This window comes from Idiotropiscis lumnitzeri, chromosome 8 (genome assembly GCF_059441095.1).
Source record: "Idiotropiscis lumnitzeri isolate Australia: NSW breed Sydney's pygmy pipehorse chromosome 8, RoL_Ilum_1.0, whole genome shotgun sequence".
NCBI lineage: Eukaryota > Metazoa > Chordata > Actinopteri > Syngnathiformes > Syngnathidae > Idiotropiscis > Idiotropiscis lumnitzeri.
Window position 1 is genome coordinate 2,423,793 of NC_142398.1, and position 22,556 is coordinate 2,446,348.

The 22,556-nt window shown below is 42.5% G+C and overlaps 1 pseudogene across 1 annotated transcript; it reads right to left on the reverse strand.

Annotated features, from left to right (window-relative positions):
• Positions 1-2,769: 2,769 nt before the first annotated feature.
• Positions 2,770-21,465, reverse strand: LOC148331489 (neuropeptide FF receptor 2-like; annotated as a pseudogene). Its single transcript, XR_015844770.1, has 4 exons — positions 21,321-21,465; positions 14,305-14,491; positions 11,096-14,113; positions 2,770-6,273 (listed from the first exon to the last, which is right to left on the reverse strand). The product of XR_015844770.1 is annotated as a neuropeptide FF receptor 2-like (transcript).
• Positions 21,466-22,556: the final 1,091 nt, after the last annotated feature.

Sequence of the window (22,556 nt, forward strand, 5' to 3'; positions counted from 1 at the left end):
GTCGAATTCCAGCGCTTTCGGTTCACCTGTTGATTTTCGCCACTTCTGGTTCACTTCCGGTCAAATTACGTCACTTCTGGTTCACTTCCGGTCGTTTTACGCCACTTCTGGTTCACTTCCGGTCGTTTTACATCACTTGGGGTTCACTTCCGGAACGAATTACGTCACTTCCGGTCGTTTTACGCCACTTCCGGTCGTTTTACATCACTTCCGGCCGAATTACGTCACTTCCGGTTCACTTACGCTCGAATTACGTCACTTCGGTTGATTTACATCACTTCCGGTTTCTTGATGTCATCCCCCGCTTACTTCCGGTTTTGTGACGTCACTCCTAGTTCACTTCAGATATGATGCTGTCACTTCAGTTTCACTTACTGTGGATTGGCATCCTTCTCCAAGATGGTTAGGGGGGCTAATGTCCCAGTCCAGGATGGCTGCCTCACTGGGGGTATTCAAGGTGAATCAGAGGTGGCTGCCAGTCCAAGGGCAGTTGAATGAGCTCAAATATTTGAATTCCTAAGTGGAATGACGTAAATGTGAATGGAAACTGAAAGCATGTGAATGTGAAATGTTGAATGTCTAATTGGACATGAATGGGGATTTTTGGGGTGAAACATGTAAAATGGGAATGCATGAATACAGTGAATGACATGAATAATGTGAAAGGAGTTACAGGAATGTGAAATGAATGACTGAATGTCTTGAATTTCAAACTGGAAACATGTAAACGTGAAATGTTGAATGCCCCATTGGAAATGAATGGAGAATTTGGGGGTGAAACATGTAAAATGGGAGTGCATGAATAGAGTGAATCACACAATAAAGTCGAAAGGCGTAGAATGACATATGTGTGATTAGAAAATAAATATGAAATAAATAAAACACATTATGTCGCAGTTTTACAAGGTAAGGTGAGGCATTTTGATATTGTTGGAATTTAGTTTTTAAATCAATGTTGGACTTTAATTTTAAATCAATGTAAACTCAAATTAGCAATCTGACTCCAATTTGTGACCTTACCCAACTCTCACTCATCCAACAATATGCGCGCTCGTTCTGCAATAGAAAGGTATCAGGAAGCCGGCATTTTCACGCACGAGTGGATTTATTCCTAATACACAGATTATTGATTACATGTGCACCTGGGTCTCGGGTCCCTCTCAATACAACTCGGTACGCCTCTGTTGCCACCAGCAGACGTACTCTGCATCCGAGTTGCCCAGTAATGATTCATACTATACAATATGCAAATGGTACAGAGACAAAGGCATCCTGGCATGAATCTATTGGCTATGTGTATCCTGCAGTTAACTTTAGCTTGCTCTCATTGGTCTTTCTCCCCCGCCGAATCCCATGGCTCCTCCTGCGTGGGATCTTTTGATGGCTGCTCCTTCATCCTCTGCCCCCCGAGTCATCTCGTCTCGCTCAGCACCGTCTGCTTCTAAAACATTCCATTCTTGCACATTCCTGCACCACATACCCTGTTCTGCTCCACCAGTCACACGCTCAGCACTTCACAGTCTCACTCTTTCATACACAGGATGCAGCAACATCTAATGAACTACATTAAGCTCCAACTCTTATATTCCTTTAATATCAACGTGATAAGTTAGAACAGTGATTCTCAAATAGTGGGCTGCGTCCCCCTCAGCATCGGTGCGAGGGGGGCGCGTGGGACCCTGGGAAACATGTTTATTTGCATTGTTTTGGGACCGAAAAAGGCGATCTCAGACAAAGCGAGTTTGAGCTCGTCAAAGCTGTTTGTGCCCCTAGTTCACGCAGTTCTTGTTTTAAAAAAAAGTGTCGCCCTGTGACGCAGTACTGATTAAAAAAATGCGTCGCGCTGTCACGTAGTACTGATTAAAAAAAAGCGTCGCCCTGTGGCTCGTTGACCCGGAAGAGATATCTTTCGCCGCTCCTTAAATGCTCCGCGCCAAGCTATCTTGCAGAACGGACTTTATTTGAACTATATGTAAGTCCGCGGACAGCAGAAGCAACAAGCTATGTGATGGCAAAAAAACGACTCCGCAAACAAGTAGCGTTCTAAACGAGGAGGCGAGCAAGGAGACGCTAAGCGCGCTAATCGCTTAAATGAATAGCTTTCATGTATGCTCGACTTTTAACAGAAGTCTGACTCGAACCGCGTTTGGGCGGAGAGACAGCAGCTATGAGCAGAAATGTTGTATTGCAACCATTATGCATCTACACATAAAATAAGACGACGGCTACGTGAGTAATTTAGCAGACGCTCTCAGGCTGGAACTCAGAAATGGCTGACGTCATCACAACAAAGAGGTTTGGCGTCAAACGGATTGTAAACGTTAAAAAAAAAAACGTATAGTAAACATTAAAACTTGCTTTATGTTATTTATATAGAATTTTTGTTTAAAATTCCCCTGGCTCTTTTTGTCTTTTCTATATTATGTACATATTAATAACTGTTTGGTTTGTTCATGTTAATAAAGTTAAAAAAATAAATAAATAAATGTTTATCATCCCATCAATATTTGCACAACAGTACTGAGTTTCGAGATCCTCACAATAGTCGTTCTCAAAATGATATAGGAAGTAAAAAGAAACAGCTCTTCAAGACATCCGCCACCCTGCAGTTTTTAAAGCAGGTGAATGTCTTAATGTGGAGCAGTGTCACGTGACAGTGTCACAATCGCCAATCATGTCACAGCACAAATTAGCCTGCAGTCAGAGTTCTCCACTACGCCCCCTTCAACCCCTTACCCACGTCCCTCGCCCTCCAGAAAGTTCCTTGAGGGAGTGAAATTTGAAGCCCATATCTGAGGGTTCAGTTCACTATACACGGAAGCACACCCCACAGACAAAAAAAAAGGACAAACGCCTTCCCCAAGTCCACAAAACACATGTAGATTGGTTGAGCGAACTCTCAACTGTCGAGCTGGTCCACTGTTCCACGGCCAGAATGAAAACCACAGTGCTCCTCCTGGATCTAAGATACGACTTCCGGACTCTCCTCTCCAGCACCTCTGAATAGACCTTACAGGAGACTTTAGGAACTCTGGGTAGATCTCATCCACCACGGGGGTCTTGCCACTGAGAAGCTTTCTATTCACCTCAGACTTCTACTTCAAACCCAGAGATTGGAGAGCCCATCTCAAAGCACTCAGACCTTCCACCAGCTCAAAATTATTATTTTTGCCAGCTTCATTTGCTGCATCTTTGAGGTACTCGAGTGCCTCCCAAGTGTCCTTTGGATGTTTGTAATGATTTCTGACTTCCGTGACGTTTAACAAAAACAGATTTTGTCAAACTGATCTTTCAAGTGGCGAAGTGGTTAGCGCATCTGCCTCACAATACAGAACTTGTGGGTTCGTAGATCGGCTCTTGCTTTCCTGTGCGGAGTTTGCATGTTCTCCCCGTGCTTGTGTGGTTTTTATCTGGGCGCTCCGGTTTCCTCCCAAACTTAAAAAAATATGCATGGTAGGTTAATGGAACACTTAAAATGTCCCTAGGTGTGATTGTGAGCGCGGATGTTGTTCGTCTTTATGTTCCCTGCAATTGGTGGCTGGCAAACAGTTCAAGGTGTAGCCTGCCTACTGCCTGAAGTCAGCTGGGTTTTAGGCTCCAGCACAATTGGGACCCTCCAGCACAATTGGGACCCTCGTGAGAGTAAGAGGCGTCTCTCGGGTGCTCAAGTGCCGCCTCAAGAGTTTCTTTAGGATGCACTTATTAGGAGAAAGCCTGTTTCTAATGATTTCTGGCTTCCTTGGGGATTAACACACACATTGGATGCTGGAGCACTGACTTGATCAATACTGTATCACATTATTTTTGGCATTCATTGAGGATTTAACACACAACATAAGCGTTCATATTTCTGAGGTTGTACCAAAATGATCAGCTTTCAATCATCAGTTTCATTCCGTATTTTTTAGATGCCTGAATACTGCTCAGAGACACTAAGACTCTTTCAAATTACTTCTGGTCTTGGTGGGAGAATTCAACAGACAATATTAATGTGTAAAATCATGACATTTTTTTCCAAAATGATCATCTTTTATATCACTTCTCATATGGCCGGTTTTATTTGCAGCGACCGCAGAGGGTATCGGGATGCTCGAATGCCGCCCGTCGTGACAAAGATTGTTTCTAATGATTTTTGGCCACTGTGGGGGATTCATCATATAACATTGTGAAGCTTTCTGAGATTGGAGAGAAAAGGTGTTCATTCTCTGCAACTAGAGAACATCTTTATGTTCTATTTTCGAGTGCCGCCCAAAAAGATTCCTTGGGATGCTTGTGCCAAATACAGTTTTGAATTATTTGAGAACTCCACAGGGGATAAAACAGTCAATATCCTTCGGATTTTACCACAGTAATCAACTCACACGGCAGTTACAATTCTGGGACTAGTGTGACTGCGCCAGAAAGAGTGTCTTCGGGATGCTCGAGCGGCACCTGATGATTAAAATTTTTTTTCGAATGTCAACTATTTAATTGGCATCTATGGCAGAACAAATACACAACTGCTGTGATTTTTTTTTACCACAATGATCAGCTTTCACTTTACAGTTCCATTCTCTACGACCACAAAGCATCCTTGAAAGGCCTGAGCACCGGCTGTTGTGATAAAGACAGTTCCTGGCATCCATGCGTGATTTATAATACAATGTCAGTGTGTAGGATTTGATTAAAACAATCTTCTTCTAAATGCAGTCTCTCGCGTGAACAATACAGTAATCATTGCAGGCCTCCATGGAGGATTCAACACATATCATCAATGCAAAACCTGACATTTGACCAAAACCAGTCAGTTACATCTCTGTGTATATGGGACGCTTGGGCGCCACCCAGAGAGCTTAATTAGGATGCTCAAGCGTCGTTCGTCATGACAAATACAGTTTCTAATGATTGCTTGCTTCAGTGGATTATTCAAAACGCAATAGTGGTGTGATGCCTTGAGATTTTACCAAAAAAATCCCCTTTGACGCCAAACAGTTTTCTTTCTCTTTCTTTGTATTGGTCGACTGCAATCCCGAGAGCCTCTTTGGGATGCTCAAGCTTCACCCCTTGGGTTTAACAAATAACATCCATGTGAAAAAAAAAACAAATTTCATGCACCAGTTCTATTCTTGGAGTGTTTGACCTGCCCGAGCGCCGTTCGCTTGCTAATGATTTGTTTTATCATGTGGTGCATAGTTTTTTGCCCGTGTGCCTTGTCGCAGGAGGTAGTGACCTATAGTGCATGATTCAGTCACTCTTGCACGATTTTACCAATTTCCCTTGCTTTAGTTTTATTCATGTCTTTGGGGTTCTCGAGTGGCACAATGCAAATATTTTTGGGATGCGTGAGCGCCGCCCAACACGGGAAATAACGCTTTGAATGATAATTGGCTTTCGTGGGAAGTTCGATACACATCAGTGAGAAATCTTGCAATGGTTTACCAAAATGATAACTCGTTCTCTGCATCTTTAGGATGCTTGAGCACCCTAGTTAATGATTTGTCATTTTATCAGCACACAAAGTGGACTGTCTGACTCCCGAATGCAACCTTGAAGGGAGAGTTTCTGTTCCAGACTCGATCCTCGGGGGTAACGGCTCAAAGTTGTCATAGGCTGAGTGTCTCCGTGATGGCAGTAAGTCGAGTCGAAAGGGGCCAAGGGAGGGATCGAGGGTGGGATTGAATGTGCGCCACTGGCAGGGGAATAGGGCACTGTTGTTTTCGCACAAGCTTGGGCTTGACCGGCACCAGTCAGTGATGCTGTAGTCCGATCCGATCAACAATCGAGGAATGGTCGCCACCGAGGTGGAGATGGCGACTGCCGTGGCCACGTGGTCCTGCTCCGTAGCGGCGGCTAAGGTTGGGGACGCCTCCCCCCCTGAAGAGGGCGGCCACTTTCTGGTAGTAGCGCGTCCGTATCACCTTGGCAGAACGGTAAAGGTCCCCGATGAAACAATAACAGATGGGGTTGAGGCTGGAATTGGTCAGGCCCAGCCACTGGGCAAACGGTCGGGTCTGGAGGAGCCACGGCGGCGGCTGAAGCTCGCGGTCAATCCACAGGTCAGCCACGTAAAGCGGCAACCATGAGGCGGCAAACAGCAGCACAAGGCACACAACCATCTTGGCAATCTTCTGCCGGGTCTTCAGGCGAGAGGCGTGCAGGGCCTGGCTGCGCGGGTCCAGGTCAGCGAAGGCCGACCGCGTGCCACCCCACAGTCGCCGGCCAGTCAGGAAGCCAATGGTCAGGTTGAAGGTGACCGGAAGGCAGTAGAGCATAGCAAACAGCAACACGTTGTATCTATATGCAGGAGGAAACAATCAGGTCAAAACAGTGTTTCACAAGGTTTGCCTGCTAAAAATAACAAAACAAAATAGCATAGACTAACATAGTTTAGTTGTGTTTTTGTGCTGGTCTTGCTGGAGTCAACAACTACTTACAGGGCAACGGCAGCATGCTGACCAGCATGCTGTTGTTGCCCAGCTGGTAGGTGATGTCATCAGAAATAAACTCAATTTGAGTGCCACGTGCGCAAGGGGAGCCACCATCGCCAATTTCATTTCAGAAATTTGTTGCATGGGACAAATAGATAAACACATAAATGCAAAATGAGAACATTCACGAAGAGCTCCTGCGGGCCACAACTCATGTGTTAAGCTAATGTTCCTTACAAGTCCGTGCCCCTAAAAGGTGCGCATACAACACATTGTCATGTACTGTGTTTTTATAGATTGTTGGCAATAGAGTTTGTTTTGGTTCTTGTTTTCCCTTGTACCTTTTTTTCAAGTTTTGTCTTGCTTGTTATATATTTGTTTACTCCAGTTCTTGTCAAACCTGTTCCTTGTGTCAATCAATCAGCTTCCCTTGCCACTCATGTCTTGTACAGGTGTACCTTGTTGTCTTGTCTTGTATGTTTGTATTTAGTTGTCAATTCATTGTTGCAGTCGTGTGTTTTGTAGTTAATTTTTGACTGAACTTTTTTGCATTTTGTTATTATTTTTTATTGTATTATTTTTCGTTATATCAAAGTGCCTTGTTTTGCTTTTGTCATAAATAAATAAGATTTAATAACTACTTTTTGTAGACTTCTGCACTTGGGTCCTCTACCCGCCACCATGCAAACCATGAAACCTTTTTGGGGATTTTTCAAGGCTGTTTTTTTTTTAGAATGGCTGTTCAGATTTCCCTACATCCTTTTTTTGTTGTGGTTCAGGATACGGTGATCCCAGTCAAAAGCGTTTTAATACAACTTATAAATGCAGCATTTCCTCCAAGAAGGTCCAGGCGTGGAGTTCCGCAATTTAAAGGGACACTTGGATGAACTTAACAATGGCAATTATATAATACAATACAATACAACTTTATTGACAGAGCTGGCCAGTCTGTCCCGGGGTCTGAACAGTCCGGACTTTTGGTCCCGCCGGACGTGCATTTTTGCAGCAGGGGGTGACAAATTTTAAAAAAGGGTTCAATTAATGACGGCCGGAGGTGGATTAGGTGATGGACAGTCTGGCCCACGAATTGGACCTTGTGCGTGTGATGCACCGACTCGCGAAATGGGCAAACGACAAAAATTGCCTCCGAACGCGTCGAAAGCGCCACTACCAACTGTGCATACTTACTTGCATAATATTTTTTGAGTTTATGTTTTCCGTGTGGTCCCTGAAGTGCACATGAAGGTGACACTCATGTTATGGGGTGAGTAAAATGTTTTGTTGTTCTTTGTGAGATCCGGAGTCTACCGCGGCAGCGTCATGCATGGATGCTTTTTTTTTCTGTATGGGGTCTGGGGCCGACAATTTTTATGCATAAGACCAGAGGGTCGAGGCCGGAAAGCTACCCAGATTGCGGTTGGAAGGCAAGGGACTGACCGGCAAAAGAGGGTCAAGTGCCAAGCACTGTATATTTATATAGCACATTTCACAACAGCTGCAGCTGTAACAAAGCGCTTTCCATATGGAGTAATAAAGATTATCAGGTAATTAGAACACAAATTAAAATACATAAACACATATACAGTAGATACCAGAAGAACAGCAGAATAACGACAGTCTTATGTTGAGCTAAAAGCTAAAGAATAAAAATGTGTCTTCAAATGAGTTTTAAAAGTGAACAGAGAGGGGGCTTGCCGAACATTTAATGGGAGGTCATTCCGTAGGGAAGGACCGGCAACAGAAAAGGTGCGATCCCCTCTGAGGCTGCACTTAGTCCCCGGCACCTCCATCAGCATTTGGTACGCAAACCTGAGACAGCGGGCAGAAGTTTCTCAAAAGCAAATTCTAAATTGCACTGGAAGCCAATGAAGAGAGAGGTTATGTGATCCATCTTTCGAGCACAAGTTAAAAGACAAGCATTTTGGACCAGTTGGAGGCACTTGAGGGACATCTGGTTGACTCCAAAGTAAAGTGTATTACAGTAATCAAGCCTCGATGCAACGAATGCATGGATTACTGTTTCAAAGTGCTGCTGGGAAAGAAAGGGCTTCACTCTAGCTAGCTGCATAATATGAAAGGAGCTGGATGAAACAACAGAACTGATTTTCTGATCTAATTTAAAATCACTGTCCAATTTAAAACCCAAGTTCGAGACTGTTGGCTTTAGATAAGATCCCTGGGGGCCAAAGTCAATAGGGTTGAAAGTAGAAGGGCCATTGGGACCGAACACCATAACCTCTGCCTTCTTTTCATTGAAATTCAAGAAATTAAGTGACATACAATACAACTGAATACAACTTTATTTATATAACGCATTTCACAACACCTGGAGCTGTAACAAAGCGCTTTCCATATGGTGTGATATAAATTTGCGGGAAATTAGAACACAAATTGAAACACATAAAAACATGTACAATAGATAACAGATGAACAGCAGAAGAGTGACATCCAGATTTTGATTTCCTCTAGACAGGACAGAAGTGGTCTCAAGGAGAAAGTGTCATTTTTGCTCAGCGGGACATAGAACTGACTGTCATCCGCATAGAAATGGAATGAAATTCCATGTTTTTGTAGGATAAAACCTAGAGGCAGTAAATACAACGAAAACAGAAAGAGCCCCAAAAAAGTGGTTATTTCATCAAATATACCAAATAAAGTTTTTTTCATTCTTTATCAGTTGTATTATGTCGAATTACTTGTGAAACCAAATTTTTTAATTTGGTATTTTCTGAACTTAAGTCATGTTTTTTTTTTTTAATGAGATTTACGACAAATTGGCACGCTTCCTTTTGGAGCTCGTCTTGTTATTTGTTCCAGTCTCAGCGCCTACGTCACAGCAGGGAGGCAAGTGAGGTAATATTGCCTATCAGTTCTGTTGTCTAAAACGGCGACCGATCGCCACCAAAATGCAAATGCACATTATTACTCTTGTCCAATTCAACCTTTGAAGGTATAGAAGCGTTCTGCACAGTAGTTTGGATTTATTGACATCAAACGTGAGCTCATGTGATCACTTCCACAAAAACAAAAATACCGTACCAAGCGATTCTCCACTTTTACAAGCTGAACCGGACAAGAGCAAGAATGTGCACACAAATCCCGACTGGTTATATTTCAGACATATAGCTACGCTAAAGTTGTGTCAACTCTCGAGGCTGACGACGGCTGGCAGCGGTCAGCAGGCAGCCGGGCATGAATCTTTATCCCCCCTTGTCCCCCCAGCTAACAGTGGGGTAACAACAATGATCTTCAGGTGAAAAGGCGTTAGCACAACAACATTAGCGCTTTACTATCCAGCTTGCGTTTTCATGTCACGGTAGTCTTACATAGCTTGCAGCCGCCAGCTTCAGCGTGAGAGTGAGTGGGCGACGATTTCAGATAGAGACCTCATCGAAAACTGGGGCTGTCTTCTGGAACGATGCGCATGTGCTTTTAGTCTGCGCCGCATCTGGCTCATATATGTAGCTCTGCGGGGGCATCTGCTCACTTCCAATTTTCTTCATTCTCATATCAATCAGACACGTGGCGTGACAGAAACGGATCATGACAGGAACAGGATCGGACCAGTCAGGCGCAGCACTTATCCTCTCGTTCCTTCCTTCCCACGAGTCGGGACAAACTGCATGTTTTTTAGTTTATAAGATGCTTTTATTCTTTGTTGATATATTTTTAACATGTATTGATTTTATATCACTTTCCTCATTATGCACTAGGGTCAGGTTAAGGGTTAGGTTTGGTGCCTAAACCTAATCCTCACCCCTCTCGAGACTATCCATAGCGTAGTTGGCCCTCCCTCCTTAATATCATCGACTGGTGCGTTTTGACTCCCCATTTTTTTCTACAGGTTAGGTAGGTAGGTATGAACATCATTAACCCAATAGTTCTTTCAAATTAAACATTCTCCAGTTGGCCAGTGTACTGACAATGACAGTCTCTCTTAAAAGAAAAGGAGAAAAATCTTTTAAAATTTCCTAAACACAACCCTAATCTCCAACGCTGACCCTTCTCCAAATAAAATGCTATCCGTAACCTTAAAACTCTAACCCTAAAACTCTAAAGCCTATGACTCGATAGAAGCCTACATCTACTTTGCTAACCTTGGCTTAGGGGATGCTTGGCCTAATCCTACTCAAACACGAAGAATGCAAACCTTAAACCTTCCCCTAGCAGTAATCCTAATGCTAAAGCCCTTCATTTAAACATGCAACCTCCGAAACCTAACACCTACCCAAATCCTGAATAGGCTACTTTTGAAGTAGATACCCTTTCTAATCGTAACACCAATCGTAATTTTACCCAGTGTCTCAAAGAAAATGTATTGAATGTTTTTTAACATGCACTACCCCCTATCTCCTTGAACTAACGACCCCAACTGTTAAACGGAACACCCAAACACTCTAACACTCAAGTTTAAAACGCTAGCCACTACTCTCTATCAATAGCAAACCGCTATGCCTGTGACCTAACCCCCGTACGCATCTCCTAATGCTATCCCAACCCCAAAACCCCATGTCTCCATGAAAACCTACTTCGACTTTGTTGGATGTACACTTGCTTAAAATGAGGTTTGGGTCACTTTTCCTGTTACACCAAGATAGGAAACCACGACCCGAATCCAAATCTCACATCCTGACCCCTAATATCTAACCCTTGAATGTGTGTTCTTATGTTAGCTTTGGAGTACGTACCCTTGTTTAAGGCGATGCTTAGGCCACTCCTCCTGACACACGAGAATGGAAAAGGTCTCAAAGCTGATCTCCTGCCGATGATTCATGATGGCGATGGGGGCGCACATGGCAGACGAGGTGACCCACACCACGCCGACTGTGGCCAGGATGCGCCGGCGGGTAAACATAGATCGCGCCCTGAGCGGCGAGCGGACGCTATAGTAGCGGTTGACGCTGATCACGGTGAGGGTCAGGACGCTTGCTGACACAGAGACAGCCTGTGTGAAGGGAACGGCCCGGCACAACAGGTCACCATACGACCATGCGGTGTATATGTGACTGGCGAGCGTGATAGGCATGCACACGCAGACCACGGCCAGGTCGCACACAGCCAAGTTGACCAGAAGGCTCCGGGTGGCGCTGACACCCGCTTGACGTCGACTCCGGCGGTTGGTGAGCACCCGCAGGGACATCAGGTTGCCCACGAAGCCCAGCAGGAAGGACAGGCTGTACATGAGAGTCAACGCGATGGTGCTGGGCTCGTGCAGGGTCCATAGCAGCATGCTTTCCAGGTCCGACACATCGTTGGAGGTCGGGATTCCCGGGCTAAAGCCAAGGTTGAGTGTGCCGTTGAGTCGGTCCAGCAGTGGAGAGAAGCTGGGCCGGGATGAGGTCCAGTCTGAGGGGCCGTTCCGGTGAGAATCCATGATGCCTTGCATTCAAAAATTACTTCAGCGAAATTGATCTGGAATTTAAGACTCCAGAACTGATTGCTAAAAAATCTCCATAAGTCTAATTTTTTTTTGTCCAAAATGGCCATCTTGCTGCTTCTGTTTGTGGACAGCTACTGGAGACTTTTTTTTGTGTACTCATTACAGACATTGCTAAAGGAAATGGTCTTTCGGGGCTCATTTATTTATTTATTTATTTAGACTCTGAAGCTCATTTCTGAGCCAAACTGGCATCTTTTACCAAAAATAGCAGACTTCCTGAACCTTTTCAATCAAGGCTTTTTGAGACTTTTTTGTGGGGTTGTCCAGCAAATTTCATGTTCCTTAGTCAATATAATAATAATGATTTTTTTTTTGTGTGGAAAAGCATTGTGGATTTCTTTTGCCAAGGATATAATAGCGGCAAATTAATTGGAAGGATGAAAGTGTTCGGCCTTGCCCGGCGCTTTTCAGTACATATCCTGGGATGAGGTTTTAAGTAAATATTTTCTTTTCTGCACGTTGATATAATCCCATCATCTTGTTTGATAGTCTCACTTTTATTATACTGTAGGTGTCAGTAGTAGGAGCTGTCGTAGTGTGTCAAAAAATCAAGAAGACGACGTTCCCGCCAACTGTGGACTGGTAATGCTAAAACTAAAAATAACATAAAGACAAATGTTTAATGTCATAAAATCGAGTCGCAAATTCAAATGTGTAAGATTAAAGTCACAGGCGTTAGGTATTGACACAAGACTCACCTCGCAATGCACAGAAAGGTTTAAATTTGGCTCAGATTTAGTCAGCTGACACAAATTTTGTTTAAACTTGGCTTAATTATCATAGGTTAAGTACACAGTTGACTTTTTTTTTAAATTAAGTTTTTCACTTTGTTTTGGCAGTCGGGAGTGAACAGTTGTATCGCAATACATGACTTATGATCATATTGATATGATTTAGAACACTTGATGGGGCTTTGAAACAGCTTGAAATAAACCCAGATTGAGTCAGTCAATATGGAATGTGTTTTGAAACAGACTTAAACAGCAAAATGATTTTAAAATCTAATTTCACTTTGTTTTGCTATGCAGCAAACAATCACATTACACAATTACTAGATCAGGCTTGAAATTTAGTTTTACTATACGGGAGCAAAAAAAACCATCACATCACACGACTTCTGATGATCAAGGAGGCTTGAAAACCAGTTTGAAATCTGCTGAAAGTTAGAAAGTTCAGCCAACACAGAATTGTACTTGAAACTGGTTTAATTAGCAAAACAAGTTTTTCTCTTTTTTAGTTCTTATTTTTATATTTATTTATTTATCTTTTTTTTTGCTAGTCAGAAGCAACAAATCACATTAGATGACTTCTGATATCTGATAAGGTTTGGAACTGGTTTAGAGCCTGTTCATTTGAGAGTGGCTTCGGTTTGAAAATGTCTTAATTAGTGACATGATTTATTTTACTTATGATAGGTAGGATTGGATGCTGGTGGCAGAGTGACCGACTGGATACACGTCTGCCTCACAATTGAGAGGTGCAGGGTTAGATTCCGGCTGCGGCCTTCCTGTGTGGAGTTTCCATGTTCTCCCCGAGCCAGCGTGGGTTTCCTCTAGGTACTCCGGTTTCCTCCCACATTCCAATAACATGCGTGGCAGATTGGTTGAACGCACTAAAAATTGTCCCTAGGTGTGATTGTGAGCGCGGCTGGTTGTTTGTCTTTGTGTCCCCTGCGATTGGCTGGCAACCAGTTCAGGGTGTACTCTGCCTACTGCCCAATGACGGCTGGGATAGGCTCCAGCACCCCCCCGACCCTTTTGAGGAGAAGTGGATCAGATAATCGATGGATGGATGGATGAACAGCTGTTGCTAATAATACACTTTTCACTAACATGAAAATTTTCTTTGCTGTTCAGTATTTTTTTTTAATGTTTTAGGTTATTTTATGAGACAAGTTGTGGAATGTACTATTACCATTAATTCCATTTGCACTAACTCCTTAAAGGAAAATTTCAAAGAGACAACACAAATCCTCCTTATTTAAAATCCATTCAAAGACCAAATAAATAAGAGAAAAATGTTTTGCTCTCATTTCCTGGGGCTGTCGTTATTCTTCGGAGCAAGATGGGAGAAGAAGAAAAAAGACCAAAAATATATCCTCAGTCCTCATTTAGGCTGTTGCCCCGGCATTGGTTCCTGAATTCCCGCGGGCGAGTGTCAGCGTGAGACAATCCAACATCTGCCTCTAATAGACTTTCTTACCTTCCAGGCAGGTGGACCTCATGTGAGAGACTCCCACAACACCCCAACCCCACCCAACACCACACTGTGGAGGAAAAACACATAAGATATTACAGTTTTCATATTACCCTTAAATGTCATACTTATATACTGGTCTTTCCCGCTCCCGCTAGCGTTTAGTTATCTAAACACAGTAAAATGCAAGAATCCTTGAATAGAACAATGAAATGCATTCTCAATAAGGAACTTATACATAAAAAGCTGTAATTTACTCACCAGGACGGCACTGATGAAGAATTTCTTCAAGACTCGATATTCCCAGGTCGGATGTCAGCGTTTTGAGCCACCACGGAGCAACCGCCGAGCTCGCCTTCTACCGAGCGACTGAGTGTCAAGTTGGTGAGGAAGGGAGGTAAGTGTGCGTGCACTCAACACACACACGCTCACAACAGAGCAGACGGAGCTGGAGTGAGCAAGCATACATGTGAAGGTTCTGTTAGTTTTTAGCAGTGGCGTAGCTGGGCTGTATTCCGCATAGGTTTTGCGGTCAAAGGGGCCCGACTTTGTGTACGCATATAGAGGACAGAAAAAAAGCCAAAATCCAGCACCGCCTCATCATTGATGCTCTTCCTCAATATATCCTTAATGATAATAAGATTAATCATAATAATAATAAAATTGATGAATTATTTTTTTATTGACCAAGAAAATGAATGATTTGTAATGTCTATAACTTTGTAATCTTTAATCTGTGCCTGGGACATTCCTAAAAAACAAACACTATATGCAAAGTCTGCAACACCGGTCCTAAATCTTTCAAGCTAGCTTTGCTAAACGCTTGCTCAATTTGCAGCAAATCATTCATTCTCAATCATTTTTCATCACAAAGGGATTGCTCATTCTCATGTGCCTCAAAGATCACTGTCCATGGTGGATTTCGAGCTTTGTTGCTCAAAGACAGTTTCTCCTCTCCGAGGGTGAACTGTGGAACTTTTACCACATTCAAACTGTTAATTGCCATAGTTGGCCGCGCCAATCCATTTTATTGTCTCTTAATTTATTGTCCACCTGGTTTTTATGTCACTTTTTTGGCTGAATTCATTGAGTTCTTTGCTTCAATCACTAAATTTAAGGGAATCTAAATGCTGGGTAATTTCACTGTGCCTGAAAATGGTCACAAACTTTATAAATCTCACAGTTTCTTTTCATTTTTCTTATCATGTCAATGGCCGACACACATAAAGGGAAGCACGCTGGACCCTGTTTTTACACTAGGTTCGGACATTGACTCTCCTGTCTCTGAGGAGCTTCCAATCAGTCAATTATCTCCGACTGTTTAACCAGTAAGCGTATGAAATTGTCACATATGCACGACAAACTCCCTGTTAATCCATAAAATGTACATATACACGTTTGCAGAAATTTAGCCCCCCGCCAACCATACGTCTTCCGTTATTTTTATGCGAGAGTGTAAATGATGGTCTCAAGCAGCTTCTGACTGAAGGATAAGGCATCACTGCAATGTTATATAAAAAAAGGCCAGCAGGTAGCAGCAAGTATAAGATCAGCCAGTCATCGCGCAAGGGATTGAAGAGAATAAGGACTTGTGGGAGTGGGCGTGTTGGAGTAGCGTGGTGAGAGCGACGAGACCAGAGAGGGCGGAGAGAGCCTAGAAATAGTAGTACTAGTAGTAGCATGAACAAAACAAATCATTTAACCCTAGAGGATTGCCTTTTGAAAAAAAAAATCATCCACCTCCAAGCAAGACGTCAGCGATCGAGTTGCTGTGCATTAACGATGATGCTTCGTTTGTCGAACAAAGGAAGGAAGCAGCCGTCGAGTGATGCTCTGCGTGGTTCATATGGTAATTTCGCCTGAGGCATCGAGCAATGAAGACACAGACGATGACGAAAACTGTTTAATCCATCCATCCATTATCTGTTCCGCTACTCATCACAGGGATCGCTGGGGGCAGCTGGAGCCTCTCCCAGCCGTCTTCGGGCAGTAGGCGGGGTACACCCTAAACTGGTTGCCAGCCAATCGCAAGGTCCACATAGACGAGCAACCATCCGCGCTCACACTCATACCTAGGGGCAATTTTGAGTATCCAATCAACCTGCCATGTATGTATTTGGAATGTGGGAGGAAACCGGAGTACCCGGAGAAAACCCACGAAGGCACGGGGAGAACATGCAAACTCCACTCATTTCAAATTACTCAGTAAAATGGATGCTAGGCAATGACCTGATCCCCAACCCCCCCTCCGTCCCGCTGGTGTCAATTTAATTTCATGTGTGCGCATGTGAGGGGGTGTGCGTGTGTGTGTGTGTGTGTGTGAGAGCGTGTGACAGGGAGAGAAAGAGAAAGATGTTAATCTGTCGCAACAATAACACACGCACTCACATGCGCTTGTGTATATAGTCCAGTTCAGTCGTTAAATAGTTTTGTGTACCCGCCTACTGCCCGAAGACAGCTGGGATAGGCGCCAGCACCCTCGTGAGGAGAAGCGGAACAGATAATGGTTGGATGGATGCTATCAAAATCCCCTTTTTGTGGTGATGTTTATTTTGTTTTGCAGAAGGAAATCATTATTTAAATGTTTGAGCTGTTGCAAAAGCAACAATAGTCGTGTCAAAATTTAAATTATGCTTGAAATGCATGCTTTTTACAAAAAGCTCATTTGCAATTGTTTTCCCCCAGGGATTGGAATTTTGATGAAATTTAGCTATTTTCTAATGCTGAATTCTGGAGAATGAAAAAAAAGACAAAATCAAACTTTTTTTCATATTAAAGAAGTCATTTTTTTTCTTTTGGCATGTGCCATGTTTATATTGCCTTAGAACACAATATTCTGTGGGCCTTGTAAAATCTGTCAAAATCCAGAAAAACGCTGTTATTGAGGGTGTTGCGCCAGTAAAAATGGTAGGGAATTAGCTTAGTTAAGGGTTGAATTAATGCAACTCTCTTCAGCTAAATGCAGCCAAAACTGAGGCGTTAATTGTTGCCCCTTGACATTTTACCTCAAAAAGTGGCCCTATCTTGAGAAACCTTTGAGTCATATTTGATCATGCCGTGCTTCTTGATGAGCACATCAAAATCACAACTAGCAACTGCTTTTTTCACCTCAAAAATATTTCCAAACTCAGATCCATATTATCTCATTCCGAGCTAGAAATTATCATTCATGCATTTGCTTCTTCAGGTAATGACTACTGTAATTCTCTTCTCCTGTCTCAACGAAACTTAATTAGACCGCCTCCAATTAGTTCAAAACTTTGCCAGGCTTCTGATAAGATTTCAAAGATTCAGTCATATCACTCCTGTTTGCACTGGCTGCCAGTTCATTTTAGGATCCAATAAAAAAACTACGTACAATTACGTTCAGAGCCCTTCATTGTCAAGCACGGTGCAGGGTACGAGTCTGGCCCCGGCCTTCCTGTGTGGAGTTTGAATGTTCTCCCTGTGCCTGCGTGGTTTTCCACCCACATTCCAAAACATGCATGGGCACTCTAAATTGGCTCTAGGTGTGTTTGTGAGCACGGATGGTTGTTCGTCTTGTATGCCCTGCGATTGGTTGGCAACGAGTCCAAGGTGTACTCCTGCCTGAAGATTGATGGCACAGGGTCCAGCACACCCATGACCCTTGTGAGGAGAAGCCGCTTCTTTGGCCATTTTCAAAAGGCAATTAAAACCATATCTTTTAAGGCGGGCATTCCAGTACACTAATTGCATTTTTAAAATATTTCACTAGTTTTTGTTGTTTATTTTATTTATTTATATCTAATGCTGATGCTTGATTGTTTGTGAAGCACTTTGTGAGCCCTCTCTGTGAAAAGTGCTAGAAAAATAATATTTACTTACTTACACTGTCTATTATACAGGGTAGAAATTTGATTGCAAAAAATCTCTGGTCCCAAGTCAATATTTGACTAACCCCAACAAAGGTTCTAAATGACGCTAAAATGGCCACTTCAAAGCAAATGGCAGACTACCTGTGTCTTTTTGGTCATGGTGTTTGAGACGTTTTTGTGGGTCACGTCATAACAGATATGTCTTGAGTTTCATGTTTGTAAGAGAAATCGGCTACTGGAGCTGAATTATTTGAACTTTTTTCAAAAAGGCGACTCATCAAACTTTACTGCCATCGTCCACCCACATGCAAGATGACACACAAAAACAATGACGGGTATAAGTCAGTTTTCAAAGGACGTTGGAAAATTGGTCTTATATGGTGACATCAGCCAAAAACGTCTGACCTCCTGCGTCTTTTCAGGCAGAATCCTCCAATGTCGAAATTTGGTAAATTTCCCATTTTTCACAAATCTATATTATTGGTCAGTCCACACGTGTGTGTGTGTGTTATTTTTACACTACATTAAAGGGCAAGTCAACCCAAGCATTTTCTTTACAACAATATGTTCTATGCAGGCCCATTAGAGGAAACATGGTGAAGTGAAATATGGTTTATTAATGTTGTTTTACCACATAAATGCTGCATAATAACCATTTTATACCTATATACACGCGTTAGTAGATGTCTGTGTCTATGTGTTATGAGAATTTGCACAGGCTGTATCTATGTGTTATGAGAATTTGCACAGGCTGTATCTATGTGTTATGAGAATGGGAATAATTGGAGGGAATTTGCACAGGGCCTAAGCACCAGGAATGTCTGACTCATGCGAAAAGGTACAGCCGATAACGAAAAGGGAGTAAGGATTGGCAAAGGCCAAAGTTGTGCGAAGGGCCATGCGAACCATCAAAGCGCACTCGAACGGGAGGGGATGGGGTGCGATATTGGCTATAAGAATGTAACGGAGGCAAAACGTAAGTAGAGTCAGCTGAGGGTTCTACGCGCGGACGCCCAGCATCGTATTTTTTGCTCGCATTACTGAGGACGCCGAGGCTCTCCGTCCTTCCAGCACACGGTAATGAGATTTATGTATTGCAAGTAATCTATGAGCTGAAATACAATTGTTGCTTGCTTGCTTGTACACTTTATACTGTGGGTTAAATAAAATGTGCCGCTTGTTTAACGCAGTGAAGTGTTTGTTGTCCATGTAAGTCGCCGACGATCCGCGATCCTGAAGTTAATAATAAGTCATAGCAATTGATCATGAGTTGTGACTATTATATTATTTGATACTGTAATTGATTATAAGCAGTGTCTACTCAAGGGCTCACGCTTGTCTGATTGGATATAACAGACAGCTTAACCCATTGTAGTTCATGCTTGTCTGATTGGATATAACAGACAACTTAACCCATTGTAGCCTGGCGATTGGGTATCAGTCTCGCTACTAGTCACTCTTATTGATGCTGTAATTGATCATAAGCAGTATCAGAATTGTTTCAAAACACATGGCATTGGCAGAGTATGAGTGAAGCAGTAAAATCCATTCGCTTTTAGCCATCTCCGGGGGATGCCATTTAGTCACTACTGTCGACTGAAAATTACATCACAGTTGCTCAGGGCTCAGGTAACGATCAATCAAGGCTCAGCTTCAGAAAACAGATGAGAGGTGATTGGTCCTTACCGGAGCCCTGAGCAACTGTGACATTTTCAGTCCACAGAAGTGATAAAATGGCCGCCCATGAGATGGTTTATAACGGGTGGATTCTGCTGCTTAACTCATATTTTACAAACTCAATATTAAACAGAATGGCATGTTGAGACTAGTGAAGGCGCATATAGCATTATATTACTACTGGATTTTTGGGGTTGACGTCCCCTTTAACCAATATGAAATGTTAAAAATGGCTGACGAAGCAGTGATGATTTTGGAGGTACAAGGATTGCACCTGACGCCAGCAATATACATGTCTACCAAATGTCATGTTCCTAAATGAAACAGCATTTGGAATTTGAATTTTCCCCCAAAAAATCTCTGGGCAGATACAGGGCCAAAATGTCTGTTTCAAGCCAAAATGGACAAACTCCCTTTGCTTTTTTTGGCATGGATTTTTGGGAGTTTTTGTGTGGGTCTACTCTCGATAGACATCGATCAGATTTGTGGTTGCTCTGTGAAAAAGTCTTTGGGGACATAATTCTTACAGAAATACTAGAGGCCATTACAATTAGCCGCTTCTCCTCACAAGGGTCGCAGATGCAGCCTATCCCAGTTATCCCAGGAGGTGGAGTACACCCTGGACTATTTGCCAGCCAATCGCAGCAATACCATTTCATTATCATATACATTATCAATTTCAAACCGTGGGTCAGATGACAGATATGTCTATTATTTTAAGGATGCTGGTTGAAAGTGTCTTTGGAGGCTATATTCTTTTTGAAAATTATGTAGGATGTTACCAAGCAAACGTGTCCATTTCAAACCTAAATGTAAGACTTGCTGAGTCTTTTTAGGCATGGCTTCCGGCAACCTTTATGTGAGCTTTGTCATGACAGATATGTCTACCAAATATGAGGTTTCTCAAGAAGACTATCTTTCAAGGCAGGCCTATATTGTCTGTTCTTTATATAATTCTGTAGGCCATGACAAAGCAAAAAAGTTGATTCAAACCAAACAGATATCCTGTGTGTTTATGGCCATGGCGTCTCTGTTTTTGTGTATCTACATATGACAAACAAGCCTACCGAATTTGAGCCTATGTTTGTTCATGTGACTTTTATTGTGGGTCTTCACATGATATACATCCATCCATCCGTCATCTGAGCTGCATTTCCTCACTCCCACTCAAGGGCGTGTTGAAGTCTGTCCCAGCTATCTTCGGGCAATACCCCCTGAACTGGTTGCCCCCCAATCACAGGGCACACAAAGATAAACTACCATCCGTGCTCCCACTCACACCAAGGGCCAATTTAGAGTGTCACAGTAACCTACCATGCATGTCTTTGGAATGTGGAAGGAAACTGGAGAACCGGGAGAAAGCAAAGTGATTCAACCATTGAGGGATGAATTTTTAAATACTGAGAACCACATCAAACTGTTGATATCTTAACTGTTTGACCAACTCAGAAGGGAGCAACCTAGCCCAGCATTTCTAAATTAATAATAGCCTGTCATGCAACGTTTTAATCAAAGGTTTCGATTTTTTGCTGCAGGCTTACGTCAGCCCATCACGTTTGCAACGCCTTTTGTCTTTCTCTGGGCCATCTTCATTCAAGGAACTCCAGGCGGGCGGCGAAAGAGCCAATCTCCACTACGATGGCAAACGACCTAAATCAGGCTGCACGCGTCTTCGTACACGCCTCAGCAAAGACGTTAATTCCCACTTGGAATGCTACACCGCCACCGATCGATTGAAATAATTGCAATTTAATCAACACTCACGTGACTGATGGTGTAATGGTACAGTGGCCTGACTTCCAAGCAGCATTCGGTTTCCACACGGAGAGAATGAGAATGGGTAGCTGAAAGCAACAATGTCAAATTTGAAGACTAAATAAAAACAAACAAATGATTCAATAAATTTGAATAAATTACTAAAATGAAAGCAGGAGTGCTGTCGTGCACTGACGTAAACGAGGAGTCGTCCACCACGCTATTCTTGGTATTATAGGTTTGATTTATTTAAGTTTTATAGGATCCCCCACTGTATGGCTTCCCACATCCCCTTTGTGGAGTTGACGTCACAACACATTTTGCTCAAAAGGAGATTGTGTGTGTGTGTGTGTGCGTGCGTGCGACTGCGCCCATGCATGTGTGTAGGGGTGTGTGTGTGTGTGTGCGTTGGTTGCCGTGTCATGCATTAATACACACGTCCAACCTAGTGGTATCCCCACTGGGAGCTATGCATCTGCATGATTTATAGATATCTTTTCTATCTTTAGACATTATAAACCCTCCAACATATCATTTCTTTTCATTATTTTTTAAAATATTTTTCAAATATTACAAGAATTGAATGTTGTTAACAACGCTACTAAATTTGTTCACTTAAAAAATTGCCAAGTACACAATTTTTTTATATACTCAAATTTATTTCAAGTGGTTGCACAAAATTAAATCACATGAATTCAGATTTATTATAAGTAGGCTATACATCTACTTGAAAATATATCTGATCCAGATGATTTTATTTCATGCGGCCACTTGAGGAAGTAAAATTGAGTAAATTCAACACGCCATATAATTCAATGTCTAGAAAATGATGCATCAAAATCATCGCCTTTTGAGGAAAACAATCCACCTGTTGCTGAACCTAAATTAAAAAATATTACTCACTGTATTACATATTATATTATTGTTACCATTTTTATTATTATCGTTTTTATAAAAATCTGAAAAGAAAGAAAAAAACGACGGCAGATTCAGAATCAGCACATAACATTAATATATAAAGTTTACATTCATCTCTGATTGCATTAAAAATAAATTGTAAAAATGTGTTTACAAGTGTTATCTTCAGCTGAGTTCTTTTCGGTATCAGAATCAGAATGCCCTTTATTGTCATTGTACTCAGTGTACAACAAGAGTGTAGAGCTCCCCTCTCCAGTGCAATAGAACGCGCATAGACGCAGCGGCTAACGGCTCTCCCTCCCAGTGCTCCTTATTCTGATTTCTGAA